Source organism: Macaca nemestrina, chromosome 6 (assembly GCF_043159975.1).
Source record: "Macaca nemestrina isolate mMacNem1 chromosome 6, mMacNem.hap1, whole genome shotgun sequence".
Lineage (NCBI taxonomy): Eukaryota > Metazoa > Chordata > Mammalia > Primates > Cercopithecidae > Macaca > Macaca nemestrina.
The window spans coordinates 171595454-171623172 of record NC_092130.1 but is presented as its reverse complement, the minus strand read 5'-3'; the positions used below and the strand labels follow the sequence as shown (position 1 = coordinate 171623172).

The 27719-nt window shown below is 38.8% G+C and overlaps 1 protein-coding gene and 1 long non-coding RNA gene across 3 annotated transcripts in view; one reads left to right on the top strand and one right to left on the bottom strand.

The window, feature by feature from the left end:
- LOC112427986 (taste 2 receptor member 1) overlaps positions 1–27719 on the bottom strand; it is a 95190-nt gene that overhangs the window by 10278 nt on the left and 57193 nt on the right. The window lies entirely within an intron of this gene.
- Positions 12149–25086, top strand: LOC105489492 (uncharacterized). The gene is made up of 4 exons (XR_011625137.1): positions 12149–12626; positions 17073–17152; positions 22500–22562; positions 24860–25086. It is a non-coding gene; the product is annotated as an uncharacterized lncRNA (long non-coding RNA).

The window sequence follows — 27719 nt, the reverse complement described above, 5'->3', positions numbered from 1 at the left end:
GTTTCTCTTCTTGCTTCATTTCATTCATTTGATCCTCAATCGCAGATACTCTTTCTTCCAGTTGATCGAGTCGGTTACTGAAGCTTGTGCATTTGTCACGTATTTTTCGTGTCATGGTTTTCATCTCTTTCATTTCGTTTAGGACCTTCTCTGCATTAATTACTCTAGCCATCAATTCTTCCACTTTTTTTTCAAGATTTTTAGTTTCTTTGCGCTGGGTATGTAATTCCTCCTTTAGCTCTGAGAAATTTGATGGACTGAAGCCTTCTTCTCTCATCTCATCAAAGTCATTCTCCGTCCAGCTTTGATCCGTTGCTGGCGATGAGCTGCGCTCCTTTGCCGGGGGAGATGCGCTCTTATTTTTTGAATTTCCAGCTTTTCTGCCCTGCTTTTCCCCCATCTTTGTGGTTTTATCTGCCTCTGGTCTTTGATGATGGTGGTGTACTGATGGGGTTTTGGTGTAGGTGTCCTTCCTGTTTGATAGTTTTCCTTCTAACAGTCAGGACCCTCAGCTGTAGGTCTGTTGGAGATTGCTTGAGGTCCACTCCAGACCCTGTTTGCCTGGGTATCAGCAGCAGAGGCTGCAGAAGATAGAATATGTCTGAACAGCGAGTGTACCTGTCTGATTCTTGCTTTGGAAGCTTCCTCTCAGGGGTGTACTCCACCCTGTGAGGTGTGGGGTGTCAGACTGCCCCTAGTGGGGGATGTCTCCCAGTTAGGCTACTCAGGGGTCAGGGACCCACTTGAGCAGGGAGTCTGTCCCTTCTCAGATCTCAACCTCCGTGTTGGGAGATCCACTGCTCTCTTCAAAGCTGTCAGACAGAGTCGTTTGCATCTGCAGAGGTTTCAGCTGCGTTTTTTATTGCCCTGTCCCTAGAGGTGGAGTCTACAGAGACAGGCAGGTTTCCTTGAGCTGCTGTGAGCTCCACCCAGTTCGAGCTTCCCAGTAGCTTTGTTTACCTACTTAAGCCTCAGCAATGGCGGGCGCCCCTCCCCCAGCCTTGCTGCTGCCTTGCCGGTAGATCACAGACTGCTGTGCTAGCAATGAGGGAGGCTCCGTGGGTGTGGGACCCTCCCGGCCAGGTGTGGGATATGATCTCCTGGTGTGCCTGTTTGCTTAAAGCGCAGTATTGGGGTGGGAGTTACCCGATTTTCCAGGTGTTGTGTGTCTCAGTTCCCCTGGCTAGGAAAAGGGATTCCCCTCCCCCTTGCGCTTCCCAGGTGAGGCAATGCCTCACCCTGCTTCAGCTCTCGCTGGTTGGGCTGCAGCAGCTGACCAGCACCGATCGTCAGGCACTCCCCAGTGAGATGAACCCAGTACCTCAGTTGAAAATGCAGAAATCACCGGTCTTCTGTGTCGCTCGCGCTGGGAGTTGGAGACTGGAGCTGTTCCTATTCAGCCATCTTGCTCCGCCCCTCAAATTCTTTTATACTCCTGTTATTATTTTTTTACCTCCTTCCATGAGTCACAAATGTTCTTAGTGGTATCTAAAATGGTGAATTCTTTCCAGAAAGTTTTCAATTTACTTTGTTCAGGTACATCAGAGAAATCACTATGGCAGCTGTAGCCTTATGGAAAGTATTTTATAAATAGTAAGACTTGGATGTCAAAACTACTTCTTGATCCATGTGTTGCAGAATGGATGTTGTATTGGCGGGCATAAAAACATTTATTTCCTTGTACATCTCCATCAAAGCTCTTAATTAGATGCATTGTCAATGAGCAGTACTATTTTTAAAAAGCTATTTTTTGCTGAGCAATAGGTTGCATTCACTTTTTATGGCTTAGCATTCCATGGGGTGTGTGTGTGTGTGTGTGTGTGTGTGTGTATATAAATTTTCTTTATCCACTCATTCATCGATGGACACTTAGGCTGGTTCCATATTTCTGTATTTTCAAATTGTGCTGCTATAAACATGCATGTGCAAGTGTCTTTTTCATATAATGACTTCTTTTCCTCTGGGTAGATACCCAGGAGTGGGATTGCTGGATCAAATGATAGTCCTACTTTTAGTTCTTTAAGTAATCTCCATATTGTTTTTCACAGTGGTTGTGCTAGTTTACATTCCCACCAGCAGTGTAAAAGTGTTCCCTTTACACCACATCCACACCAACATCTATTATTTTTTGATTTTTTTAATTGTGGCCATTCTTGCAAGAGCAAGGTGGTATCTCATTGTGGTTTTAATTTGTGTTTCCCTGATAATTAGTGATGCTGAGCTTTTTTTTCATATGTTGTTGGATATTTGTATATCTTCTCTTGAGACTTGTCTATTCATATCCTTCGCCCGTGTTTTGATGGGATTATTTGTTTTTTTCATGCTGATTTGTCGGAGTTCCTTGTGATTCTGGATATTAGTTCTTTGTCAGATGCATAATTTGTAAATATTTTCTCCTGTTCTGTGGGTCATCTGTTTACTCTGCTGATTATTTCTTTTAATGTGCAGAAACTTTTTAGTTTAATTAGGTCCCACCTATTTATTTTTGGTTTTGCTGCATTTGCTTTTGGGTTCTTGGTCATGAACTCTTTGCCTGAGCCAATGTAAAGAAGAGTTTTTCTGATGTTACCTTCTCGAACTTTTATGGTTTTAGGTGTTAGATTTAAGTCTTTGATATATCTTGAGGTTGTTTTTATAAGGTGAAAGAAGAGGATCCAGTTTCATTCTTCTACATGTGGCTTTCCAATTATCTCAGCAGTAATTGTTGAATATGGTGTCTTTTTCCCACTTTATGTTTTTGTTTGCTTTGTCAAAGATCAATTGCCTATAAGTATTTGACTTTATTTCTGGGTTGGCTATTTTGTTCCATCGGTCTATGTGCCTGTTTTTATAACAATACCATGCTGTTTTGGTAACTACAACTTTTTAATATAGTCTGAAGTCAGGTTTTGTGATGCTTCCAGGTTTTTTTTGTTGTTGTTGTTCTATGGTCTTGCTTTGGCTATGTGGTCTCTTTTTTGTTTCTATATGACTTTTAGGTTTTTTCTAGTTCTGTGAAGAATGATCGTGGCATTTTGATGGGAATTGCATTGAATTTGTAGATTGCTTTTGGCAGTATGGTCATTTTCATAATATTGATTCTACCCATCCATGAGCATGGGATGTGTTTTCATTTGTTTGTGTCATAGACGATTTCTTTCAGCAGTGTTTTGTATTTTTCCTTGCAGAGATCTTTCACCTCCTTGGTTAGATATATTACTAAGTTGGTTTTTTTTTTTTTTTTTTTTTTGCAGCTGTTGTAAAAGGGATTGAGTTCTTGATTTGTTTCTCAGCTTGCCCATTGTTGGTGTATAGCAGTCCTACTGATTTGTGTACAATGACTTTGTTTTCTGAAACTTTACTGAATTCATTTATCTGATCTAGGAGCTTTTTTGATGTGTCTTTGGGGTTTTTTAGGTATACAATCATATTACTGGTGAACAACAACAGTTTGACTTCCTCTTTACTGACTTGGATGCCCTTTATTTCTTTCTCTTGTTTGATTGCTCTGGCTAGGACTTCCAGTACTATGTTGAATAAAAGTGGTAAAAGTGGACATCCTTGTCTTGTTTCAGTTCTCAGGGAGAATATTCTTAAGTTTTTCCCATTCAGTATAATGTTGGCTGTGGGTTTGTCATAGACGGATTTTACAATCTTGAGGTATGTCCCTTCTATGCCAATGTTGCTAAGGGTTTTAATCATAAAGGATGCTAGATTTTGTCAAATGTTTTTCCTGTATCTATTGAGATGTTCATATGATTTTTGTTTTTAATTCTGTTTATGTGATGTATCACATGTATTGACTTGTATATGTTAAAATATTCCTGCATCCCTAGTATAAAATCCACTTGATCATGGTGGATTATCTTTTTGATATGCTGTTGAATTTGGTTAGCTAGTATTCTGTTGGGGATTTTTGCATCTATGTTCATCGGGGATATTGGTCTGTAGTTTGCTTTTTTTGTTATGTCCTTTCCTGGTTTTGATATTAGGGTGATACTGGCTTCACAGAATGACATAAGGAGGATTCCCTCTTTCTCTATCTTCTGGAATAGTTTTAGTAAGATTGGTACCAATTCTTCTTTGAATATCTGATAGAATTCAGCTCTGAACCCCTTTGGTCCTGGACATTTTTGTTGGTGATTTTTTTTTTTTTTTTTTTACTACTGTTTCAGTCTTGTCACTTGTTATTGGTCTGTTCAGAGTTTCTATTTCTTCCTGACTTAATCTGGGAGGATTGTATATTTTATCCACCTCCTCTAGATTTTCTAGTTTTTGTGTGTAAAGGTGTTCATAGTTGCCTTGAATAATTTTTTATGTTTCTATGGTATCGGCTGTAATATTTCCTGTTTCATTTCTAATTGAGACTATTTGGATCTTCTCTCATCTTTTCTTGGTTAATCTCACTAATGGTCTATCAATTTTGTTTATCTTTTCAAAGAACCAGCTGTTTCATTTATCTTTTGTGCTGTTTTTATTTCAATTTCATTTAGTTCTGTTCTGGTCTTTGTTATTTCCTTTTTTTTTTTTTTTTTTTTTTTTTTTCTGCCAGGTATGGGTTTTGTTTGTTCTTGTTTCTCTAGTTCCTTGAGGTGTGACCTTGGATTATTTATATGTGCTCTTTCAGACTTTCTGAAGTAGGCATTTAATGCTAAGAACTTTCCTCCTAACACTGCTTTGGCTGCATCCCAGAGGTTTTAATAAGTTGTCTCACTATTATTGCTCAGCTCAATGAATTTTTTTAATTTCCATCTCAATTTCATTGTTGACCCAAAGATTATTCAAAAGCAGATTATTTATTTCCATGTATTTGTACAGTTTTGAGAGTTCCTTATGGAGTTAACTTCCAGTTTCATTTCACTGCAGTCTGAGAGTGTACTTGATATAATTTTGATTTTCTTAAATTTATTGAGACCTGTTTTGTGACCCATCATATGGTCTATATTGGAGAATGTTCCATGTACTGAAGAAAATAATGCATATTCTGCAGTTGTTTGGTAGTATGTTCTGTAAATATCTATTAAGTCCATTTGTTCTAGGGTATAGTTTAAGTCCATTTTTTCTTTGTTGACTTTCTGTCTTGATGAGCTGTCTAGTGCTATTAGTGGAGTATTGGAGTCCCTCATCTATCTCATTTCTTAGGTCTAGTAGTAATTGTTTTATAAATTTGGGAGCTCCAGTGTTAGGTGCATATATATTTAGGATTATGATATTTTCCTGTTGGATTATCCATTTTATCATTATATAATGTCCCTCTTTGTCTCTTTTCTACTGTTGTTGCTTTAGAGTCTATTTTGTCTGATATAAGAATAGCTACTCCTGCTTGCTTTTGGTGTCCATTTGTATGGGATATCTTTTTCCACCCCTTTACCCTAAGTGAGTTCTTATGTTTGGGTGAGTCTCTTAAAGACAGCAGATACTTAATTGGTGGATTTTTAATCCATTCTGCCATTCTGTGTCTTTTAAGTGAAGCATTTAGGCCATTTACGTTCAATGATAGTATTGAGATGTGAGGTACTTTCTATTCATTGTGCTAGTTGTTGCCTTAATACCTTGGGTTTTTTTCCATTGTGTTATTATTTTATAGGCCCTGTGATATTTATGCTTTAAGGAGGTTCCATTTTGGTGTATTTCAAGGTTTTGTTTCGAGATTTAGAATTCCTTTAGCACTTTTTGTAGTGCTGGCTTAGTAGTGGCAAATTCTCTTAGCATTTGTTTGTCTGAAAAAGACTTTGTGTCCTTCATTTATGAAGCTTAGTTTTGCTAGGTGCAAAATTCTTGGCTGGCAATTATTTTGTTTCAGGAGGATAAAAATGGAACCCCAATGCTTTCTGGCTTGTAAGGTTTTTGCTGAGAAGTCTGCTGTTAATCTGATAGGTTTTTCCTTTAAGGGTTATCTGATGCTTTTGTTTCATAGCTCTTAAGATTCTTTCCTTTGTCTTGACTTTAGATAACCTGATGACTACTTGACTAGGTGATGATTTTTTGTGATGAATTTCCCAGGTTTTCTTTGAGTTTCTTGTATTTGGATGTCTAGATATCTAGGAATGCCAGGGAAACTTTGCTCAATTATTTCCTCAAATACTTTTCCAAACTTTTAGATTTCTCTTCTTCCTCAAAAACACCAATTATTCATAGGTTTGGCCATTTAACATAATCCCAAATTTCTTGGAGGCTTTGTTCATTTTTTAAAATTCTTTATTTGCCTTTTTCTGATTGAATTCAAAAGCCTTGTCTTCAAGCTCTGAATTTCTTTCTTCTACTTGTTCAGTTTTATTGTTGAAACTTTCCAGTGCATTTTGTATTTCTCTAAGTGTGTCTTTTGTTTCCAGAACTTGTTATTGTTTTAATGATATATATTTCTCTGGATAATTTTTCATCCATAGCCTACATTTTTAAAATTTCTTTTAAGTTGGTCTTCACCTTTCTCTGGTATCTTGTTAAGCAGTTGAATAATCAACTTCTGAATCCTTTATCTGGCTCTTCAGAGATTTCTTCTTGGTTTGGATCCATTGCTGGGGAGCCAGTGTGTGTGATGTTTGGGGGTATTATAGAAACCTGTTTGTCATATTACCAGAATTACTTTTCTGGTTCCTTATCATTTGGGTAGACTATTTCAGTGGAGAGGTCTAAAACTCAAGGCCTGCTGTTAAGATTCTCTTGTCCCATGGGGTGATCCCTCAATGTGGTGCTCTTTTTCTTCCCCTAGGGATGAGGCTTCCTGACAGCTGGACTGACTGCAGTGATTGTTGCTATTCTTCTGGGTTTAGCTATCCAGCAGGCTACCAAGCTCTGGACTGGTATCAGGGGACGTCTGCAGAGTCCTGTGATGTGATCTGTCTTCAGGTCTCCCAGGACATGGATACCAGTACCTGCTCTGGTGGAGGTGTCAGGGAAGTGAAGTAGACTCTGTGAGAGTCCTTGATTGTGGATAGGTTTAGTTTGCTGGCTTTCTTGAATGCTGGTTATACTAGCAGTGAAGTTGTCATGTGGACAGACTCAGGGCCTCTGCTTAGCCCAGGATATTGCAGGCAGTGGAATTAGGTGTTGTCTTCTCCTTCCTGGGGTCAGTGTTATTCTGTCCTGAGTTGCTTTAATGGCCTGAGTTGGTTGCCCTCCAGCCAGGAGATGGCACTTTCAAGAGAGCACTAGTTGCAGTAGTAGTAGGGAGCTTTAAGCTTGCCCTAAGATGGCCAGGGTAATTATTTTGGTTTCTCAGGTGATAGGCGGGGCCATAAAGTTCCCAAGAATTTCTATGTCTTGAGTTTGACTACCATGGAAGGTAGGGAAATACCATCAGGTGGAGGCAGGGTTAGTGGGTGTGGGCTCAGACTCTCCCTGAGTGGGGCTTGCCACAGCCACTGTGGGGGATGTGGGCGGGGGAGGGGGTTCTCAGGCCAATGGGGATATGTTCCAGAGAGAATCTTGGCTACCTCTGCTGTATCATACAGTTCACCAGGGAAGTGGGGGATAGCCAGTAGCAAGAGGCCTGACCCAGCTCCCACACAGTTGGTAAGGCCAGTCTCACTCCAGCAGTGCCCCCACTCAGACCTTGCCCAAGACCATGAGGTACCCCACTGGGAAAGCAAGCATGGCTTTCAGACCTAACCCCTCTCCAACTGCCCACTCCATTGGCAGCAGCTCCTGTGCTTGCTTGCTTATACCTACAGCAGCTCCCATTCACCCCCCAGACTCTGCTCAAGAAAATTTGTACCCAGTCAAAACTATTACCAATTTCTGATGGGAACTTCCTTCACCCCGCAACCCCTCCCCAGTTGCATTGGCTGCCTTCCCCAAGGGACCCTGTGAGATACAGTGATGCCTTCCCTGGGCTCCAGCTGGAGACTGGGAGTGCATGCAAGGCACTACCCGCTGCTACTTCTACTTTTATATTTGGCACAACTCGCTAAATCCACTTTATCCCTAGGTAGGTTAAATCCTTCTTCTGTGATCTGGATTTTCAGATTCCCCAGTGAGTATGCGTGTTCAAAGTTAGGTTTTCCCCCTATCATGCTTTGCGAACTCACAGTTTGTTGCCTGTTTTGTGGAATTCGCAGCAGCAAACCACTTCTTTCAAAGGATCTGTGAATTATTTTGGTTTTCCTGGCATGTTCTTGCAGTGGTTCTTGGAGCAAAAGATCATGATGTTAGTCTCCATACGCTGTTCTGCCATCCATGTGGAAGATGCACATTAGGCCTTTCCTTTATTTGCCATCTTCTCCCAATCTCCTATCCTAGCTAAATCTTCTGAATTGCTGCAGCTTCTACATAAGCAGTTGCTGCTTTACCTTGTACCTTTATGTTATAGAGAAGGCTTCTTTCCTTAAACCTCATGATCTATCCTCTGCTAACTTCAAACTTTTCTTCTGCAGCTTTTTCACCTCTCTCAGCCTTCATACCATTGATGAGAGTTAGAGCCTTGCTCTAGATTAGGCTTTGGCTTAAGGAAATGTTGTGGCTGGTTTGATTTTGTATCAGAGCCCTAATACTTTCTTCATGTCAGCAATAAGGCTATTTTATTTTCTTATCACTTGAATGTTCACTGGGGTAGCACTTCTAATTTTCTTCAAACAGTTTTCCTTTGCATTCACAACTTCAGCATTTGGCCTATCATGGCTTTCAACGTGCCTTTCTCACTAAGATTAACCATTTCTAGCTTTTAATTTAAAATAAAAGACAGACAACTCTTCCTTTCACTTGAACACTCAAAGGCCATTTTAGGGTTATTAATTGGCCTCATTTTAATATTGTTACAAGTCAGGGAATAGGGAGGCTCAAGGAGAAGGAGTGCAATGGGACAGCCAGGTAGAGGATCAGTCAGAATACACACAACATTTATCAATCAAGTTTGCCATCTTGTTTGGACACAGCTGGTAGTGTCCCCCAAACAATTACAATAGGAACATCAAAGATCATTGATCACAGATCACCATAATAATACAAAAATAATTTAAAAAGTTTCAGATGGTGAACGAATTACCAAAATATGACAGAGACATGAAGAGAGCACACGCTGTTGGAAAAATGACCCCGATAAACTTGCTTGACACAGAATTGCCACAAACCTTCAATTCCTTTAAAAAAAAAAATCTGTAAAGCACAATAAAGTGAAGAGCAATAAAATAAAATGAGGTACGCTTGTAGGAAAGCCAAGAACTCTCAGAAGAGCAGTTACTGCTAGTTCCTTGGTTTCTCAATCAAGCGTCTATCATTGCACCTGTCCTTTCTATTGCAAATCTTGGTTAACCCACCTGTGCCCTGCAAGACTCAGCTCTGTGAAGCAGATTTGTGCTTTCTTCTCATCCTCAGCACTCTTTATTCATTAATTCATTTAGAGTTTAACATATGGTGGGTTTGTTAAGTATAACCAGACTCAATTACACAAGGGAGGAAAAGAAAAATAAGTATTACCAAAAGAAAAAAGTAAATATTACCAAGCCACTTTGAAAGACAGTCATTGTTTTCTAGCTCTCTCTTCCTAGAGAACCCAGGCCATAATACCAGCATGGAGTTCATCCCTGTTTGCTGTCATATTGCCATGACATTTATATACTGATCCCGTGATGTGTGCCTTCAGCAAGGTCCTGGCATTTCAGTATTGCAAGAAAAGTAACAAGAACACTAAAGTGGGGAAGTGAAAAAAAAAGGTCACATCCTGAGTCTAGGATAGCAATACAGTTTTTCAGCACTGACAGAAAACTAGCAGAAATAATGCATATTGCACCAAAGACAAAAGAAATAACGAGTCCAATTCTATTTGTTAGCATGTTATTTGGCTTTTGGATTCTAGTATCCTGAGGGGCCATTTGGTTCTCAGATATTCTATTATAACGTTTGTTAGAACTAACTTGGAGAGCAGAGACAGTCCTTCATAGAGAGCTTTATTTTGTGTAGAACAGGTCTTCTGAATGGGAATCCACGGAGTGAAAAATAAAAATTCGTAAGGCTTGTGCTACATTTTTTTCATTACATAATTCCTGTCACTGTCTCTTCCATGAGCACACACAGAGGCTGCCAAAGATTCACCGTTCCTCACTCTCTTGAGACTCACTCTTCTTACCCTGAAGGATGGAAGAATGAGAGATATCTGTCTGCAGGTGTGCAGCATTCATGTGACTGCTAAACTAATGTCCCCTTTTGCTTCCTGAATGAGCCTCCTTTCAGTGCTGGGGTGGAGACCTCTAAGGACATGTTCTCCAGCCTTCCTCTGAGGATTCTACTGCATCAATCAAGCCACAGATATTGGTCATGCTCTTGCACTAAGCAAGAGTGAACTAAATATTTTAACAATCAACACAACAAATACAATTTTTAAAACAATGGTCCTGAGTATAAAATCCTTTTAGGTCTTTAAACAGTTTGCTTAGTAAGAAGGGCACATCAGAGAATTTCTGGCTCTCAGATGAAAAACGTACATGTCTGGCCTCACCTGTCAGTCAGTGGCTCAGAATGTTGACAGTTTTACATGGACAAATGGCTTGGAACAGATGGGACAAGACCTGATGTGGAGAAATTCACATGATTATTACCCCGTATTACCCTGATTAAATCCATTCACTTGCACTCATCTTAATGAGCAATCATTAAAGGAGACAGCACTAAATATTCTTGAGGTAACTGACAGGCGGAAAGAGTTGCTTATTTATATTCAAATCATTTAGCTCCTCAAAAGAAAGTGCGAATTTTTTTCACATGCAGTTAGATTGACGTTGGAAAGCTTTTCATCAGGTAGAAGGCTGTAATGTTCATCTTTCTGCTTTCCAGCAGCACTTGGACATTTGCTTTGGTATTAGAGGCATCCTGAAAGTGAGCGGTGGTTTTAATACCTTTCCCAAGTGGGCCCTCACCCTTCATTATCAAGGGAACAATTCCTGCTTTAAGAAACATGTGCATGTATTAACATTGTTGTATATTTAATAAGACCATTCAATAAGAAAGAAATAGACCTTGAGCAAACCAACCCAGACATCCTTTCTGAATCTTCCCTGTAGCAGAGCTCGTCCCTTGTAAAGCCTATTTGGAATTTATTTCATTTAAAATTCACAACATCTTGGTTAAAAAGCACCAGATTCTTTCAGGCTAATCATTCTTCAAATCTATTCATTTGCTTCTCTCCACTTGAATTTGCAGTTGATCTTTTAGACTAAAATTTTTGTCTTTAATATTCAGATCACCTTCATATACTTGTCCCTTCCCCTGCTCAATTTATTCTAGTAATATATTTCTGTGCTTTTTCTTACTCCACTCAATATTCTGAGATGTATTTGCATTGCAGCAAATAGAATAATGGAGCAATGCAATACACTGAATTTAAGTCTTCCACATAAAGAACTCAAAGTGCTTTACAAACAAGAATCCCTTGTTAGTTACAATGAGGAAACAGAAGCCACAGATGCGGCAGTTGAATCATGGGAATAGTCTCTAGTCCTCACGATTTTGTCTTCAGCTCTAAACTGAGTTCCTCTGTGGAATTTCAAATCCTTCCTTGCTTCTTCCCTCTCTCCCTCCCTCCCTCTCTCTTCCCTTTCTTTCCTTTTTCCTTCTTCACTCCCTTCCTTTTTATCCTTCCTCTCTTCCTCCTTCCCTCCCATACCCCAGCACACACTTATTGTTTGTCTTATGAACTAGGCACTGTTCTAAACACACAGCATTTACAGCCATGCACTGCTTAATCACAGGGATAGGGGATACACTGTGAGAAAGTAAGCCATAGACAATTCCATTATTGTGCAAACATCATAGAGTACACTTACACAAACCTAGATGGTATAGCCTGCTACACACCTAGGCTGTATGGTATAGTCTATTATTGCTCCTGGGCTACAAATCTGTACAATACATTACTGTCCTGAATGCTGTAGGCAGTTGTAATACAATGGTAATTATGTATTATTTGTGTAGCTAAACATAGAAAAAGTACAGTAAAAATGGGGTATAAAAGATGAAAAACGTCATATGTGTGTGGGGCAATTACCATGAATGGAGCTTGCAGGACTGGAAGTTGCTCGGGGTAAGTCAGTGAGTGAGAGGTGAGTGAATGTGAAGGCCTAGGACATTACCCTACTATAGACTTTATAAACATCATACACTTAGGCTACCCTAAATTCATAAAAAATAAAGTAATTGTGTTAGGACATTACAATGGCTTTGATGTCACTCGGTGTTCGAAATTTTTCAACTCTGTTATAATCTTCTGGAACAACCATTGTACACGCAGTCCTCTGTTGGCCTAAATGTTGTTATGTGGTGCATGACTATAGTAATGAACAAGACAAAGCTTCTGTCATCTTGGGAATCACGCTGTAGTGGGGAAGAGGAGAGTTGAACAAGTGAAGAAATAAATAATTCCAGGTAAAGTAGAGAGAGGTGCTATATTAGAAAATGTGGTCAGGAAAGCCTGACCTCCCCAGAGAGGAGGTGATAAAAGACCTGGATGGAAGATCTGGGAATGAACACTTCAGGCAGAGAGAGGAGGAAATGGTATCCTCACTCCCCATCCCATCAATAAAAGAGATCGCAGCATTCCAGGAATAAACAAAGCCCAGCAACCCTGCAATGTGTGGGGCAGAGCAGAGAGGAAGTTCGAGGAGAAGGCACGGAGACTGCATCTCACCCTCAATTGAATGGGAACCCACTGAAGTGTTTGGGTGAGGGGGAAGCTTTGTTATAATTACATTTGTATCCTACAACATTTACTCTGACTGCTGTTATTTAAAGAAAGGCATTTACTCTGGAGAACATACGTGGAGGTTGGGAGAAGGCAAGTATGGAAGCAGAAAGAACAATTTGAAGGCTGTTGCCGTAGACCAGGCAAGGCATGTTGTTAGCTTAAATTAGGTTGGTGGTCAAGATGGGAAGAAGTGGCTGGATTTGGAATAGATTTTGATGGCAACACCAACAGGAAATTCAGTTGGCTCTGAACGGGGAGTGAGGGAAAGAGAGGAATGAAGAATTACTCTTGGGTCATTGGCATTATCCCCTGGTGAGCAATGGAGCCATTTTTCAAGAAGGGGAAGGTTGAAGGAAGGATAAAATCAAGAGCTCTGTGTGGACATGCTCCTGAGATGGCTACTGCAGGTAGAGATGTTATTATGTAGTGGATGGTAAGTTTGGAGTTTGTGGGAACTATCAAGTTTGGAAATATGCATTTGGAATTTGCTAGCATATAGAGGATATTGAAAGCCATGAGGTTGGATAAGATTATGTAGGGATGAGATTGTCAGCTGGAGTATCTGAGCACTGTAAATAAGAAATCACGTTTTGTGCATTCGTGTCTCTTCGATTGTCCTGTCTGATGCCATCTCTTTGTGGAAGGAAGCCCTGACGAGAGCAGAGTAGGTGAGTCAGAGCTTGCATTCCTGAAAACAATTGCGGAACTAGTACAAGTCATGGTTTCCTAATCTCTTTATGTATGGCTGATTTTATTTGCTGTTTCATTTAGAATTCTTCCTCCTTCTAAGGAAGATTGGTCTGTAGATTTTTATTGGTGCTATATTTAATAAATTTGATTATCTATGTTATGCTGGATTTATCAAAAGATTGTTAAGCTTTTCTTATTTCTATGCACCAGAACAAATTAAATAACATGGGAATTATCTGTTTATTTGTGGGATGGAAAGAATTCACAGTGAGAAATTCTGGTGCCAGAGGCATTTGGGAAGAAGCAGAATACTTACCATTCATTTAGTGCTAAAAATGCTAAACAATTGAAAGGCATAACATCAATTTGCCCTTTTGACAACTTTATGAAATCAGTATTCTTTCCACTTTAGAGATTATTAAGTTGAGGTGCACAGAGGTCTGGAAATTGCCCTCAGTCATGCAGCTAAAAAGCAGCATTTCAAGATGTGGACCACAATCTGATTTCAAATGCTCTACGTGCATTTAGCCATTAAGTATCACTGTCTCCTATGTTAATACCCACAGTGAGGGTGAAGATTCCTTCCAGTGGTTCTGGCATAAAATTTGGGCAGCTGCCATTTACTGCCCATCCGGCATTTGTCCGCTTGTCTTCACCCTGACTTTCTTTGCAGGAACCACTCTCCTCCACCCTTGTTTATAGGGCTCACTCCATCCCTGAATCCAGGAGCAGTCACAGAAACCCAGGTGTGGCAGTCAATACATCCACTCACCTGAGCAAAAGAGATGTATTCGGGGATAAATATGAGACCCAAATTCATCAAGTCAGAACTAATCCCAAAACTTCTCACTGGGCAGGCTCTCTGTAGATAGGATGGTTGCCTGGCACATCCATCTTGCCACCGTGAGAGAAGGACTTCAGCCTGCCCAAGAATGGATTCTATCTAGAGGACAAAAGTGCCCAGAAAAGAGAAAGCAAGACCATATTCTGCTCAGAATATGTCAGCCTCAGAAACAGCCCTCACTTACTGCTGGCCTTGACATTTAAATGAACCCGTAAATTCTCGGTTGTTACTTCAGTGGGTTCCCATTCAATTGAGGGTGAGATGCAGTCTCCGTGCCTTCCCCTCGAACTTCCTCTCTGCTCTGCCCCACACATTGCGGGGTTGCTGGGCTTTGTTTATTCCTGGAATGCTGTAAGTTCTTTTATTGATGGGATGGGGAGTGAGGATACTGTTTCCTACTCTCTCTGCCTGAAGAGATGGTATTTGGTTGAGATGGTTTTTTGTCCCATTGGCTGTGCTGCAATAGTTGTGGACTATTATAGAAAGGTAACGATGTATTTTCTATTTCTCATATTTAGTCATTGGAACCAGATAAGTTATCTGCCTAATGCCAGTTATTTAGTGAGGTAACTAGGGCCCATACCTGTGACTTCTATATTAGAGTTTTGAGTATTCTATTTACTAGATCATACAGTTTTCTCAAACATATCTGTGGAAGAGTTAGTTAGAAAAAATAAAATACAAATTTCTTTTCTGGAGTCTTTCCCTATACATTTATTCATTTTCCAACACTTAGTTACTCTGACAGTTCAGATTTTACTGTGCTATAGAAGAGTTCTCAAAGCATAAGGTTACCATATGGGCATCAGAAGTTTTATTCATTCCAAACCAAACAGAATGTCTTTGGCATTGACTAGCTATGCTTTGTTCAACAGATGTATGGCCCAATATATTTTAATGTGCATTTGCATATATGTGGCTGCAACCATTGGATTGGACACATGGAAGATGATAATGTGTGCTCTTGAAACAAGCAGTGCCTTTTCTGCCCTGGTCCAAACTCAAATGGTTCTCTTTTGTCCTAGGAGTCAAATTTACTTTTCCTGACCTTCAAAGATACAATACTTGCTTACAAATTACCTCGCAATGATAGAGCTGGCTATCCCAGATTTTCACATATAGAAGCTGCCCTGGGTCTTGCTGCTGCCTCTACCCTTCAAAGCAGCCATCACCAGATACAGGTCTGTCAACTTCCAGAAGACCAAAATTGTTGTGTCTTGCTTTGTTTTTCCAGAATCTGGGACCAGGCTTTGTGGTTACTTAGTTCATGTGGTTTGGGGAGACTGAAGCTATCTCTTGCACCCTGGAATAGACATAAATGTCTGGGTACAAATAGGGATGCTCTAGAAACAGCTGCTGAACTAACAATGAAAACAAATGAATACAATTTCTCATCTTTAGGATGTCATTGCTAGCCAAACTATTACTATGCAAACTATGTAATGTCTGTCATAGCACATAAAATATTATTCTATCTACCCGTATTTGTGGACATTTGTAGCAAATAAGTGGGGTGAAGGATAGGGATTGTGACCAAGATATGGCATGAATCTCACTGACTCAGAGGAAATGAAAAACCATGAACTTGGCTTTTAAATTCAATACAGTAAACTTAATACAGAACCGCATCAAATCAGATCTGTAAAGAATATTAATGATTATTTGTGTCAACTCCTTACCATATGTAAAAAGAGAAAATAGAATTCCAACAAAGATGCATAAGACCCTGCACCTTGACCCAAGGACTATTCAGATGTCTTTTATTCTAGAAAAAGGAATATTGTGGATTTATTTGCTTTAGTTTTAACCAGTACAGCCTCCACAGAAGCATAGTGCAACACAGTGGGTGGATGGGACAGTGGTAGCTGTTATCACCCCAAGGCAAGGCTAGTGACCATGCTTTTGAGGAGAGCTGTGCAACCTCACATACATACATCTGAATCTCACCACAGTTGACTGAAAAACCTAGATATAGGAGTTTGCAACTCTTCCTTAAAATGTGAGAAAAGTAAAAACATTTAGCAATGATACTCAACGTCCTCCAGCCATTTGAATAGAGTAAAATTGGTCCAATATATTTCAAACCGCAATAGCAATATATTAGAAAGGGAAATATGAGGGAAACTTTTAGTTATAATTTTCTGTAGACATTTTTATTCTTGTGTACATCAGACTTTCTACAGATAGATGCCATAATATAGAAGATTCATTTTATAAAATATTCTTTCTCAATTATTCACAAATCTGAATGTTGTCTTGTTATAGTTAAGTACATAATATGAATTTATTATCTATTCTCCCTGCCTGGCATGAAACATAATTTAGATAATCATAGATTCTACTGAAGAGGAGGAAATTTGAATAATGTTAACAAGCAGTTCATAGTGGGGGCTTTTGCTAGGTTTAGTCAACTTTATTTTTCTAGTTTGACTTAACATAGTGACTCACAAAGTTTACTTCCTCCTAAGAATTCACATAACCATGAAAAAAGTACTTTTGGTCATAAAACAGGATGAGATCAAATGTATCTCAAAAGCAATTATTATCAGCTATATTCAAAATGCATCATTCTTTGAGCTAAAATGGAGAACGTAAGTGTGGCCATGGCTATACAGCAGTATGGATTGGGGAGAGGATACTTCAACATGCAAGAGAAAAATGTTATCTTAATTATAGGGACTTGTAATTAATGCATTTCAGGCCTTGATATTCAGGTTGCATTTTGGTAACTTTTAAGTAAATAAAAATTTTAAAAGAATAAAGCTTTTAAGTAGTTTTTAAATAAATAATTTAAAACTACGATAAGAAATCTGTTTTTATGCCTTTTATTTTTTCCAATCAATCAAATCGACAATTTAACAGATCTGCATTGTTCCTGCATCATTTCAGGTGGCCTGAAATTTGACAAGAAGAGGACATATGAATGTTTTCTGTAAGGTTAGATGAAGATCCCAATGCACTGAGCCAAGGTATCTGAATTGTGGGGAATATGAGGTAGTTACCCCAAGCAGAAGCAGGGGCCACATACCTCAGCTAGGTGTCCAGTGGCCCCACATTCATTCAGATTGGGAGATAGAAGCAAGGAATGATACTTTCTTTGCAATACATGGTACTGTCAAAATGAAAAACTCAATAATCCTTTACAAGATCTCCATATTTTTTTTTTGGTGGAGGGGGCAGGGGCTAGGGACTTATAGACTCTGTACTAACAATCTTTGCCCTTAACTAGAAATATCATGGCTGACCAGTGATCTTTTGGATACATTTGTACCTCAAGCCAAATACAGCCACAGCAAGGCCACAGGCTCGTGAAGAGGAAGAAAGCAGGGTCGGTGCCCAGGCATCCTTCAAAAACCTCTGTCTCCAATTTTTCCCATCTGGAAAGCCCCTGTTCCTTTTGCTCATTGTAAAGTCTGACTTAACACTCTTTTATCTGGCAGTGCTTACAATGAGTTTGACCTGAGGTCCACGATTGCTAGTTGTTGAAAGAGAATTAGAAACACTTGCTTAATTCCGAGGGTCAACATCAAAAACAAACCTGACTGAAGTAGCAGAGGAACTATTTCACAACTAACAACCACCTTAACCTTACTTCCTTTATCAAATGTCCTCAGGATTATGACACACCCAGATCTTTGGCATTGTATTTTTTGTCCACTGAACAAAACTGGGAAGCTGCCAAAGCCATGCATGGAATTCATGGTACCACTAGCAGTGTGTGAGGTCAGCAGAATGTTTCTGAAAGCTAATAGATGTATTCAAAGAACTGATCACAATTGCATTTGAAATAAGTTATCTGCCATGATTTCTTTTGGCCATAATGTGGCAAATGTTATACAGACAAGAAAATATTTAGTAAAAGTTGGAAGTAGTTACAAAATATTTGTGCAGAAGTTTGCTGACTTTAATTGTATGACCTCATCGTAGTTGCTCAGGGAGACTCCAGCTACATCTTATCTTTTCAAAATACTCCTGAGCAATGGCTTTCCTACAGCCTCTCTGGAATGTAGCATTATCAGCTTCTATTTCCCCAATTTCCTATAATTCAATAAAAAGTCAGCAATAACATGTCCAAGGGCAAGCTCTATCTCAAACATGGATTTTAATGAAACACAAATATGCCCATGCATGTTTCAGCAAATTGTTCTGTACCATGCAAAAATACATTAAAAGTGGAGCCACATTTACATTTGTTTTGCATTTGTTATTTAAGAGGTCAAAATATGCAAAGTGCATCCACTTTTGTCGACAGCTTCAAGGAAAAGAAAGTTTTGTTAAAGTTAGATTCATGACAAACAGATAAGTTAGTATCTGTCATTTGGGGGAAAAGGTTTGGAGAGGCTACATTTTAAAAATAATAGGTATTTATTACTTCTCCAAAACTGAGAATACTTAACAAATGTGCCTGTCTATTTTAAACCAGGTATACTGGTCTGCAGGTAAATTTCCAATTAAAAAGCAAACTTAATTATAAACAGTTTACAGCACAAAGGGAGATTGTTATATAGTCTGGAATTGGCCCTGGAAATTTTAATATAAAAATGAAATTAGTAATAGAAGAATAAAAGACATTTAGTGATTTCCAAAAAAACTTTGAGACAATTCTTGCTCAAGATTTACAGATAAAGAATGCAATAGAAAAGTTGGTATTCTAAGATGATAGAAAACAATATATTATAGCATTGCTTAAGAGATATAATCTTATATACTTGCTGGATTTCTTTGTGGTTGCCTTTGCCAAAGGAAACTTTTTTCAAAATTAAAGTTTTTTTTTTCTAAACCAGCCTCTGCCTTTGCCCCTGAATGCTGGAATAAAGAAAGCGGGGTGTGCAGGAGGGGTGGGCAAAATAAAAATTGTGTGTGTGTGGTACATTTTCTCTACACTCCTGCCTATGTAGGATGGACAGACCCATTTCTGCAGTGTTACCTGGATTGTCTATGTAGCTACAGATCTATTACATTGGGTATTACACAACTCTATGTCTCTAATATTATGTCACTCTTTGTTGGACACAGCACACCAAGGCCAGGGTGGAACTTGTGGTGTGCACATATGCCATCTGTGAAGCCTGAAGTCTAACCTGCTTAGGACGTTCCTTCTTCCAGAGTCACATGGATTCATGACCTCTCCTAATTCATCTCTATTCAAATGCCACTTCATCAAAAAAGACTTGGTCCGATTATTACACCCCATGTCACCAGCACTCTCCTCATCCCTTTCCCCTGCTTTGTTCTCCTTATTTGGTTAGTACTTACTACTATCCAATATATTTTCTGTCCCTCTTCCTAGAATATAAAGTTCCATTAGAACACAAACTATTTTTGTTTGCTGCTATATACCCAGTAACTAGACAGTGCTTGGCACATGGTGGGTGCTCACCAATTTTTGTGGAATGAATGTATAATAAAATGTTTAAAATAAAAATACACCTGCTGATCAATGACATTGCAGAAAGGTCCACTAGAGAATGTAGCCTGAAGATTGGCTGGGAAATAATTAATGTAATGGCTGTTGTTTTGAACACTCAGAAAGTATCAAGATTACTTCTACCTGCTTCTGACAGACTCAGAGTATAAAAAGTATCCAAAGATTTTGCTGTGGTGTGGAGAAATTCCAAATGGAAAAATTGAACATATTCTCTCATCGGCTCCTTTCAGACAGATGGTCTCAAGGTGATCAATTTGGCGGCCCTGGGGAGGGATCGTTTCACATACACATCACTGGATTCATCCTCATTGTGTTATTAAATCGAATTAACATAAATCCGTGCAGTGACTTATGTTTTAAATGATGGGGTAATTATTTAAATACTTTCTACTGTGAAGGGAGTTAGGGGCTTGGGTTGCAGAGACATAGCCAAACCAGAAATAGGCAACGAAAGACTTTGCAGAAGAAAAATGTGACATAGTCCAATGCTATGAGCGTTACTTAAGAACACCCAATATGCTAAATACTGATCTGACAAAGAAGATAAATTGGGAAATGATGATTCACATTCCTGAAGATTTTTTTCACGTTAATATAAGCATATATAATGGAGAAATCTGTAACAGATTTTAAAGATTTCATTTTCTAAAAGACTACAACTCATATTTTTAGAAACATATGTATGATATCAACAGAGGTAAATCCATCTCATTTGAGTGAGTGCAGCTCCAGCTTTGTGTAGATCTTGAGCATCCTGGGTGAGGGCTTGAGAATGAAGAACATTCCAGAAACCAGAAGCAACTTACAACTCACCAAAGCTGACTGCCACCCAGTAGCCTTCTAAGCCCTCCATTCATTCCCATTCCACTTGAGTGCCAAGCTTCGGAGATGGGAAAGTCGCCTACAGCCCACCAATGAGCCGTGAGCGGCTGGGCGTCCATCTCCCCATCTGTACCAGTGGCACACATCACTGTTCCATTCATCCCATCTATGAACTTGATCTGATTTTTGTCATGACTGTCATTATAAAAGTCACTCTGCATGAATGTCAGAAGGAAACTTAGGGGTCTGTTGCTGAGGTAATATATTTTCAGATCAAAATGTGGGTGAATTGAAATAATTATATGTATATTCACATGACTACATATTATCATGTTAGGAGATGGGACTGATCATGGAGACGTAGTATCTGTCTGCATCCCACGAGAAATATCTTTCTTACACAGTTCCCACTGCTAGGAAGATCGCTGAACTTTCCAGAAAGACGTTCACCAAATACGCTCTTCTAGTGGGACCCAACTGCATAACGTCTGTGGCAGAGACCTACAGTTCTCATGACTATCTGAGCATCTTCTTCGTGGACACACAGCTGAACATTTCCCAGGATCCCTTGGATTATGTGTGTCTCTGTGACAAAGTCCAGCCAATGGAACATGCCTAGAATCAACGTGGGCCATTCCGGGGCTGGGCCCGTAAACGCTACCCAGTTACTATCCTCACCCTCTTCTTCTTCACTGGTTGAGTAGAGAGGATTCCAAGGAGCTATAGGGAGGTGGAGCCACAAGATGGAAGGATGTGGCTTCCTGAATAATGGGATGGAGATTTACCATGCCTGCCTGTCCCCACCAAACACACAATGGACAGAAATAAGAGAGAAAAGTAAGGTTTTATTGTATTAATCCATCCAAATTCAGGGCTTGTTTTACGATTAACATACCCTAACAAATAAAATGAAGTTGAATGGTTTTTCAGAATCTGTTGCATTTCATTTTCTAAAAGATTACAACTCAAATTTTTATAAACATATGTATGGGGTATCAACAGAGGTAAATCCATATCTCATTGGAGTGAGTGCAAATGAGATATGCATTTTTCTTCTGTTGCATTTACTTTTCTAAAAAATATTATTTTAATTGTGGTAAAATACACATAGCATGAAAATTGCCATTTTAATCACATTAAGTGAACAATTCAGTGGCATTAAGTACATTCACATTTTAGTGTGCATTACCATCAGCCATCTCCAGAATGTTTTTCACTTTGCAAACTGAAGCTCTATACCCATCAAACAATAATTCACCATTTCCAACTCCCCACTCCAACCGCTAGCATCCACCTTTCTGCTTCCTGTCTCTATGATTTTGACTACTCTATATACCTTTTCCAAATGGAATTATATAGTATTTTGCCTTCTGCGACTAGCTTATTTCACTTGGCATGGTGTCCTTCAGAATCATCCATGTTGTAACATACATCAGAATTTCCTTCCTTTTTATCATCCACGTTGTAGCGTATGTCAGAATTTCCTTCCTTTTTATCACCCACGTTGTAGCATATGTCAGAATTTTCTTCCTTTTTATCACTCACGTTGTAGCATACATCATAATTTCCTTCCTTTTTAAGGCTCAATGATATTCCATTTTATGTATAGACCACATTTTGCTTATCCATTCATTTGTTGATGGATGCTTGGTTTACTTACACCTTTGGTTGTGAATAAAGCTGCTATAAACATGGGTGTACAAATATCTGTTTGTGACCCTATTGTCAAGCTTTTTGAGTGCAAAGCCAGAAGTCAAGTTGCTGGATTATGTTGTAATTCCATTTTTCATCTTTTGAGGAATCATCACTATACTGTTTTTCGCAGCACCAACACCATTTTACATTCCCATCCATAGTGCACAGCCATTCCAATGTCTCCATATACTCACTCACTCTTATTTTCTGTTTGGATTTCCTAGGATCTTCACTTCCAGAAAACACAAACAAAAGAAGTGCATGATAGTGTATCATTTACTGTCTTAGATTTTAATGAATATATCTGAAAATTTGCTTCAAACTAAGAACTATTCCCAAATATTCAACATCTACTGTTCTTTCCTTGATAGGAGCCACAACCACTTTCTCCTAAGACCAAGCTTTTTGGTTACAAGTGATTTCGATGTCTGCAGGTAAGGTTACAGCTGGCTTTGTGGTTAGTAAATAATCTCTTGGTAACAGACTTGCTTCATCTGTAGGTGACTTCGTGAAGTCAGGCTGAGGGCTGAGTCAGACAGCTCAGCTGAGCTGCTCTGGTGGCATGCCTTGAGAGTGTCATAGCCATATCTGGAGCAGATTAACAAGAAATGTAAATTCCCTTCCAAAAAGAGATTCCAAGAAGTAGAGAATTTTTCAAATTACTTTCTATAGGAATTTCCATGATGCCTGAAGCTCTAATTAAAAAGACTTCTGGCCGGGCGCGGTGGCTCACGCCTGTAATCCCAGCACTTTGGGAGGCCGAGGCGGGCGGATCACAAGGTCAGGAGATCGAGACCACGGTGAAACCCCGTCTCTACTAAAAAAAAAAATACAAAAAATTAGCCGGGCGCGGTTGTGGGCGCCTGTAGTCCCAGCTACTCGGGAGGCTGAGGCAGGAGAATGGCGTGAACCCAGGAGGCGGAGCTTACAGTGAGCCGAGATCGCGCCACTGCACTCCAGCCTGGGCTGGGCGACAGAGCGAGACTCCGTCTCAAAAAAAAAAAAAAAAAAAAAAAAAAAAAAGACTTCTGAACTCCAGCTAGCTAGGTATAGAATTTTTGAAAAACTCTTCCTGCATTCGCTATGTAAGAATAATACCTAGTGTTTTTTTTAAATAATAATAATAATAATAATATTTTGTGCTGTTATTTTCTTGGGCAAAAATTTTTAGAAGGCTGAAACCATCCTGTAATTTTGTTCTCTATCCTTCCATCACTCCTTTACTTATAAAAAATAGTATTTTTATTAAAATAATCCTGAACTCCATACAAGATGAAACACATGACAATAGTCAGCAATCTTTTGGAACAAAACAAAGAATGAAGAGTGACTTTCACTATCGATACCTGACTGTATTATGAAGCAACAATGACGAAAACTGAGTGATAAGGAGCCCATGGGAATAAGGGCATAGTCCAGAAAGAAAAAGAAGTTTATAAAATCATTTTGGTATTTAAAGCAATGGAGCAATTATGAACTATTTGATGAAGACAGTATTATAGGAACAAGTGGCTAAGCCACTAGAGAAAGATAAAGTTAGGTTTCCATTGTCTCAAAATTTACATAGAAATTCATGAAAGTATGAAACAAGTCTTAGTAAAGACACAGAACAATAAAAACTTCCATTCCTTACTGGTGAGATTGAAAATAATACAGCTATTCGAGAAAACAGCATGCCAACTTATTATGAAGTTAAACATACATCGTGTCTGTGATCCAGCAATTCTACTCCTGTTATTTGTCCAAGAAATATGAAAGCATGTTCCCACAAAAAGACTGGTATGAAAATGCTCATGGTAGGTTTATTTATAATAGCCCAAAATATGTAACAACATGGGTGAAACAAAAAACACTGCATTGGGATGAAGGCCAGACACAACAAAGAATTCACTATGTGACTACATTCATAGGAAGTTTTAGAATAGGCAAAGTTAATCTATGAAGTCAGAAGAAGGAACGGCCTGAGGCCTGCCAGGTTTATGGGAAGAATGAACTAGAAAAGGGCATGAGGGCCCTTTCTCAGAGAAGAGAAATGTTCTACATTTTGATTGTAGTCATGGTTACATGAGGCATGTATTTCCCAAAATTTGTCAGTACAAACCTTATCATAAGTCTCATATGTATCTCAATAAAAATTAATTGGGAAGGGTTTAACATTTAAAGGAAAAGACTGACAAATATAACTACTTCAAAATTTAAATTTCTGTAGGCTCAAAAAGACTATAAATAAAAGATGAGTAATAACGAGAAGAAAATCATTGACTAGGAGACTGAGTTTAGTTTAATTAAACTTAATTAAACTAAATTCAAATCTCAAAACTGAAAAAACACGAAAAACTGCTGAACATCTCAAAGGAAAAACGAACAAAGGTTACAAATAGGCAATTTGTGAAAGAACTATATAAGCCTCAAACAAAATTTAAACAAAATTTTAAATGTATGATAGGCTAATATATCTCTAATGTAAAACTGTTTATAGAAATAGGTAGAAAATACTGTACATTTGGATTTTTAAAAAGCAGGCAAAATATAGGAATAAACAATTCACAAGAAAAAACACATGCTCAATAAGTGTCTTAAAGTGTCTAGCCTCTCTAGAAATCAAGGAAATACAAATTAAAACAACTATATACCATGTCTGACCTTGCTTCTGCTTTTTCCTGCCTCTGTGGTTTTCCTTTTATTATTATTATTATTATTATTATTATTACTATTTGTTTTTTCTTTTCAGAACCACTGATTCTCAAATCAATGCCTGGGAAACTTTTATTAATGTTTAAGTTATCAACTTGGACGCCACTTCTCTGGTAGCTTCCCCTGACTCTCAGTGCTAATAGGAGCTCTGCTTTGCAATGCTATGCCACTGAGTATGTCCCCTAGCAGGGCACTCATCACACTGCACTTACTATCCAGTTTTCCTACAATCCCCACAAAATCAGTTCTGTAAGGGCAATGCTACAGTCCAAGTGCCTACCAAGCACAGTACCTGGCACATATAGGTGCTTAATAAATATTTCTTGAATGTTTTATTGAGTGATGTGGCATTTTCAAATTGGGAAAAGCTAAAGAAAATTATCCAGTATTAGCAAGATTTAAGTTGCGGCACTTTTACTCACTACTGCTAGAAGCATAAACAGTTAGAATGTTTTCTGAAGATGTAGTAGATGGAGTTCTCCAGAGAAACTGAACCAATTGCATATGCAGAGAGAAATAATTTACCATAAAGGATGGACACACATGATTGTGTCCAACATCTGCAGCTGGCCAGCTGGAGACCCAGGGCAGCCGACAGGTTAAGTCCTACTCTGAGTCTGAGTCTAACTCAGAAAGCAGGAGAAGATCAATGTCCTTCCTCAAAGACAGGCAGGGAAAAAGAATTCTTTCTTGCTCAGCCTTTGAGCAAGGGGTTCAAAGGCTGAGGGCTTCAACAAATTGCATGGAGCCCAACCATGTTGGAGAGGGCAATCGGATTGACTCAAACCTGTGATTCTGATGTTAATCTCATCCAGAAACTCCCTCTCAGACACATCCATTAAAATGTTTAACCAAATATCCAGGCACCCTGTGGCCCAGTCAAGTGGACACATAAAATCAACCATTGCAGAAGGTAATTCGCCAACATTTAATAGAAGTCATGAAAATGCTTAACTTTTTTGATCTGGCAGTTCAGTCTGGAACAATGTTTTCTAAGAAAATTATCAGAAAAGTGTCTCTGAATACCTGTTAATGGCATCTCGCTGTTCATTGATTGTAAGATAAAAGAACCTAAAGAGTAACTGAATAAATTATAAATTACAATAAAATATAATTCAATAATTAACGATGATGTGTCATATAGACTTGCAATCATTGATATAAAAACATATTCACAATATGTTAAATGTAAAAGTCTATCAATAAAGACAATTGTAATATGATCTAATTTTAATTTTAAATATACAATATATACAGTATAAAATATACAATAAAACTTCCAGAAACATACATTTAAAATTTAGTGTGTCTTCTTTGGATCTAAAATTATACATGAGTTTTTTTCCTTTTCATTTTACTAACCTGATATTTCCTAGTTTCAATTTCAATTTAATTAATTCAATTAATTATGTAATTTTGAACAACCAAAAAACTAACCATATGCTTTGAAAGTTTGACTTAGATCGGCTACATCTCAAAAGCCTGTTCCAGTCGGCGATTAAAATTAAAGCAATTAGCTTAGATCCTTTTCCCTTAAGCGTTTCATTTGGGGTCTACTAAAAATACCCAGCTCTGATTGCTTTGGTCATCAGCCTAAACTATTCCTCCTGATAGAGCCTCAGCGGGACAAGAGACAAGATGATGTTTAGGTAGAGGATTGAAAGTGATCTGAAAAACTGACAGGTGTGGTGTGGTATGTCCACACAATGAAATATTCAGCCTCAAAAAGGAGAAAACTACTGACCCACGCTACAACATGGAGGACATTAAGTGGAGTGAAATAACTCGGACTCATGAAGACAGACGCTGTATGATTTCAGGAACATGGAGTTCCTAGAGTAGTTACATTCTTAGAGACAGAAAGTAGAATGGTGGTCAGCAGGGGCTGGTGCGGAGTGGGGAATGGGGAGTTACTTAATGAGCGCAGGGTTTCAGTTTTGCAAAATAAAAGAGTTCTGGAGATCTGTCTCACAACAATGTGAATGCACTTAGTGTTACTGAACTGTACACTGGAAAAAGATTAAAATGGTAAATTTTATGTTTATTTTACTGTAACTTAAAAAACAAAGCTGACATATCTGACTGGGGGAAAAAACAGAGTCACATAGACTTGACTGGTTGAAGGATTTAGAACTGATGAGGGCTGTCACAGTGGCTCAGTCTTCCTGCCAAATCCATGGCTCCTCCCCTTCATCCCACCACCTTTCCGATGCTGAGCTCTAGGCACATCAGAGCAATTAAGACAGATACTTCTATATTCTCAATCGATCACCCCTGGAATGAAAGCAATAATAATAGCTAACACATACAGGGTGCTATTAGCCGGGTAGTATTCAGAAAACACTTTGCATGCATTGACCAGACAATTCTCACAACTCTGTGAGGCAAGGATTATTATTAAATCTCATTTTACAGATGAGAAGCCTGTGTCTCAGAGAGGTTAAGTAATTTTCCCAAGGGCACGCAGCCTACAGTGGGATATCTACAATGCAAACCCAGGCGTTATAGCCCTAGAATCCATTTATGTAACCTTTGTAACCATGATTCTTATACTTTAAAGAATCACCTGATAGATTTGTCAAAGCCGTTTCCTAGACTCCACCCCAAGAGAGCCTGATTCAGTAGTTGCTGTTAAGGCCTGTGAATGTGCCTCTTTGACAAGCTCACCGGTGCTGCCAGTGCTGCTTGGCTGAGAGCTGCACACAGAGTAGAACAGGGATTGCAGTACTTTGTAAGTGTTGCAATAAAGCACCCCAGTTATGTTCTGGAATTAAATCTAGTAAATAATCAATAATGGATGAGTTACCTGTGGATCAAATTAATTTACCCCAAATGACTTGCTATTGATATGCACGTAATTGGTAGCAGTGTGAGTTGATAATCCAATTTAAAAGCTG